General features: G+C 55.2%; 1 pseudogene; it reads left to right on the top strand.

Moving 5' to 3' along the window:
• Window positions 1-2,114: 2,114 nt before the first annotated feature.
• Window positions 2,115-3,962, top strand: LOC124966916 (kelch repeat and BTB domain-containing protein 8-like; annotated as a pseudogene).
• The last annotated feature ends 844 nt before the right edge of the window (window positions 3,963-4,806 follow it).

Genomic DNA, 4,806 nt, shown 5'->3' on the forward strand with positions numbered 1-4,806 from the left:
GCTCCCTCTGCCCCTCCCAGGCCTCCAGGTAATCAGGAGGACCCTGGGGACAGGTGACCTGGAGCACACACAGCGGCCTATGATCAGACTCAGCTCCATGTCTGAGGACAGGCCACCCTGTCCTGGGGTGAACGGGGGAAGCACAGCCTCTGCCACACGAGGATGTGAGGAGCTCTCCACGCCTGTGGTGTCCACACCCCCTGTGAGAACCAGCCACCAGAGGACAGAGGCTGGGACCCTGGCCTGGCCACTGGGCCTCACGTCCCCCAGCCTGGAGCTTTCCAACCTGGCTGCAGGTGAGGGGCTGGGACTTCTGGACCCGGGGCCGTCTCTGCTCTGCCCGTTCATCCAGCCCTCTGCTGGTCCCTTCTGCGTGCTCCCCATCCCTCCTCAGCTAAACCCCAGCATCTGAGGCCTCGGGAAAGGGGTCAGGGCCGTGGTGTTGGGTGGCCCCTGTGTGTGCACCCCTGAGGCAGGCTGCCTGAGCTCTGCTCGCCTTCACTGCTGACCTCCTCACCCCAACACCAAGCCTCCCGAGGACGTGGTGCCGAGCTGTGCTGAGCAAGGCCAGAGTCCATGGGGCTGGGGTCGCAGGAGCATCCCTGGAGCTGACTCCCGGGCTGGTGATGGACAACTCTTCGATCACAGGTCCTGAGGAGGCAACAGGGCACAGGACCATTGAGATGTCACCTCACAGATACTGATGGAGCCCTGACAGGACCAGGGTCCCCACAGCATGGGGACAGAGAGGGGAGGACTGAGGGTCCACACAGGGTCTCCATCTCCTGGAGGATTCCAGGAAAACACCAGAAGGGGAAGGTGAGACTGGATTCACCCAGACAGCTGGACCATCAGGACACAGGACACAGTGGGGGACACTCAACCCTGTCACATGGACAGGGAAGCAGACACCATGAGGGTCTGTGGTCAGGAGGGATGGGCTTCAGCATGACACTTCACAACCTTGTCACCGCCAGGAGCCACCTCCCTGCACTGGGCCACATCCCTGAGAGGGTGCAGGGTACATCACGTCCCTCCCTCCAGGAGCCTGCCACATCTGTGGATATCATGGTGGTCTCTACAGGATGACCTGCTTTAAACCAGCACCTATGTACCTGCCTGGGAGCACAGGCGCACACACACACACACACACACACACACACACACACACTTGATGTCTCTGGGCTCCTGTGAACAGGCAGAGGAACAGCTGAGAGCTCCTTCTGCCTGTGACCACTCAGCTGGTCCCCCCACAGTACCTCTCTAACACCTCCCTGAGCCCTTGCTCTACCCTTGACCATAGGTGGCCTTTGCAGACCCCAGGGTGGGTGGGGAGACCTGGGGCACCAGGATGGCACCAGGCTGCTCCTGCTCTGCACCCACCAGCACTGACCAGCAGGTTCAGGTCATGGGCAGACATGGGTGGGGAGCCTCTCCCTGGACACAGGGTCGGGGTCTGGGGTCTGACCTCATCCTGGGGGCTTCTGGGTCACCAGTAGGTACCCCAGGGCACTGGGGACCTGTCAGAGCCTCAGGTAAGGCTTTAGTACCCCAGGCCTGGCCGAGAGCAGCACCCCTGGACACTGTGCATCTGCCCCCAGGGTGTCTGAGTCACAGCAGAATCAACAGAAAAGGGACAGAAGATTGACTCTAAATGAAGAACGTGGCCAAATGACATTTCCTCTTTAAAGAGCTGGAGCCAGGCCCAGCGCGCAATGGCCACGTGCGCAGGTGGGCATCGCGGGGCGCGGGGCGCCGGGCGTGCGCAGGTGGTCTGGGCCGGGGGCTGGGCTGGGCCTAAGGCGGGGAGGGCAGCCGGGACCCGGCGGCGGGGTGCCTCTGGCGTCGCGCCGCGGCGGCGGAGCCGGCTCTGCAGACGCGCTTGGCGGAGGCCGCCAGGTCTTGCCACAGGCCGGCCCCGCGGCCCTGCTGACGGACGTGCGCGGTACCGGGGCAGAGCCGAGCCGGCCCGCGACGCGCACCGCCCGCACTGGCGCCGTCATATGGCTGGCTTTCTCCTCCTAGATTTAAGCAAGTCCCCCACGCCGAACGGGACTCCGTCCGCGGACGCAGCGTGCGAGGCCGTGGACCCCTCCCACGCGTGCAGCGTGCTGTGGCAGCTCCGAGCCATGTACGAGGAGGCGCAGCTGACGGACATCGTGGTGGAAGTGGACCACGGGAAGACCTTCTCCTGCCATAGGAACGTGCTTGCTGCCATCAGCCCCTACTTCAGATCCATGTTCACTAGCGGCCTTACAGAAAGTACTCAAAAAGAAGTTCGAATAGTTGGTGTTGAAGCTGAGTCGATGGATTTAGTACTGAATTATGCCTATACCTCCAGAGTTGTTTTGACAGAGGCCAATGTTCAAGCCTTGTTCACTGCCGCTAGCATCTTCCAGATCCCATCCATCCAGGACCAGTGTGCTCAGTACATGGTCAGTCATTTGGACCCACAGAACTCCATCGGGGTCTTCATCTTCGCTGATCATTATGGTCATCAGGAACTTGGAGACAGATCAAAAGAATATATTCGTAAGAAGTTTCTGTGTGTCACCAAAGAGCAGGAGTTTCTGCAGCTAACAAAAGACCAGTTGATAAGCATTCTGGACAGTGACAACCTGAACGTGGACCGGGAGGAGCACGTGTATGAAAGCATCCTGCGGTGGCTTGAGCATGAGCAGCATGAACGAGAACTGCACCTCCCAGAAATTTTTGCCAAATGAGTATGTTTTCCTCTGATGGACGATACCTTTATAGAGAAAATCCCACCTCAGTTTGCACAGGCCATAGCCGTGGGCTGTGTAGAAAGGGCACCGTCCAACACCAATGGCTGCACTCAGAGGCTGGGCATGACTGCCTCTGAAATGGTCATATGTTTCGATGCTGCCCACAAACCCTCGATAAAGAAACAAACAGTTCCTTGTCTGGATATCGCCACAGGAAGGGTGTTCAAGCTTTGCAAACTGCCAAATGACCTGAGAGAAGTTGGGATTCTGGTCTCACCAGATAATGACATTTACATCGCAGGAGGGTACAGGCCAAGCAGCAGCGAGGTCTCCATCGACCACAAGGCAGAAAACGATTTCTGGATGTGTGACCATTCCACTAATAGATGGCTGTCCAAACCATCCCTGCTTCGAGCCAGAATAGGCTGCAGGCTGGTGCACTGCTGCGGTAAAATGTACGCCATTGGCGGCCGCCTGTACGAGGGCGATGGGCAGAACCCCCTGAAGTCTGTGGAGTGCTACGACAGCAGAGAGAACTGCTGGAGGACCGTGGGTGCCCTGCCGGTGGCCCTGGAGTTCCACAGTGCCGTGGAGCACAGGGGGAGGGTCTACGTCCTCCCGGGAGAATTTTTCCTCTTCTATGAGCCTCAAAAAGACTACTGGGGGTTTCTGACCCCCATGACTGTGCCTCGAATCCAGGGCTTGGCTGTGGTGTACAAGGACTCCATCTATTACATAGCAGGAACCTGTGGGAATCACCAGCGCATGTTCACCGTGGAGGCCTACGACATCGAGCTGAACAAATGGACTCGCAAGAAGGATTTCCCATGTGATCGGTCCATAAACCCATACCTTAAGCTGGTCCTTTTCCAGAAGAAACTCCACTTGTTTGTTCAAGCTACTCAAGTGACTGTTGAGGAGCACTTCTTCAGAACCAGCAGGAAGAATTCCCTGTACCAGTACGACGAGGCTGCCGACCAGTGGGAGAAGGTGTATGAGACCCCGGATCGGCTCTGGGACCTGGGCCGGCACTTTGAGTGTGCTGTTGCCAAACTCTATCCTCAGTGTCTTCAGAAAGTGCTCTGAGAGCAGCAGGCCTCACGGCATCCCTGGCCTCTCGTGCCAGGAGACCTGTCTTAAGAAGTGCTGTCCGTACTTAAGAAAGCTGAGTTCTGTGCACAGAAATAGGTGCTCTTGCAGCTTACAGCATAGAGGGACTCGCTTTCGCTCTTCTGATGCTTTCATTTCCGTAAGGTAAAGGTGACAAAGTGCAATTATCAGCATTTTCCCCCCGGCATTAAAGTAACCTGTCATCCTAGAATTTTGTGATAGGCACTAAGGTACTAGAGGAGTCGAGACAACTATGCACTTCATAGCGCAGTTAGGGTGTTACTGGGTGGAGACACCCAGACCAGGTGGACATGACTCTTTATTTTAAATACGGGTAGCAATCTGAGGCAATATCACTAGGAGTTGTTTAGCTGTGACCTCTAACACAGAAGCACTAACTTAGATCCTCATTCTTAATATTTATATGTAATTACATGTATATTTTTGTGTACTGTTTTCAAGTGAACTGAGATTTAAATGCATTGTTACTAGAGTTGACTGAAGGAGACACTCAGTCTGAGAACCTTTAGTTAGATTGTTTCATGTTTCCCATATAACTTTAAGTTAAGCTAAAGTTTTAAAGTGGCAGTTTTCTGTCGGTTACTTTTTCAAGTGCTAACACTGTCTTATTTTTTTAAATCCTGGAAAGGGCTCAGATTTGCAGGTGGCTGGTGCTAGCATAAATGAATCTGCGTGTGTGGCTAGCCAGATTTAAATGGTCTGAGCCTGTACTCTCCTCTCACATGAGTGTGTCAGTTTCTTGGCCATAGTGCTCTACCTGTTGACCGTGATCTCACAGGGTTTGCTAACTGTGATAAGCATGGCCAGGTACTGGTCTAACTGGATTCAGCTGGAGAACAGTCAGACCATTGTACCAAGTTTGCACTAACATGGACCATTTTATTGCCCTACCTCCTTTTCCAGCCTCTGCCTGTCCAGATTGTCAGTACAGTGAAAGTTAACTCATAAT

This window comes from Sciurus carolinensis, chromosome 16, assembly GCF_902686445.1.
Source record: "Sciurus carolinensis chromosome 16, mSciCar1.2, whole genome shotgun sequence".
Lineage (NCBI taxonomy): Eukaryota > Metazoa > Chordata > Mammalia > Rodentia > Sciuridae > Sciurus > Sciurus carolinensis.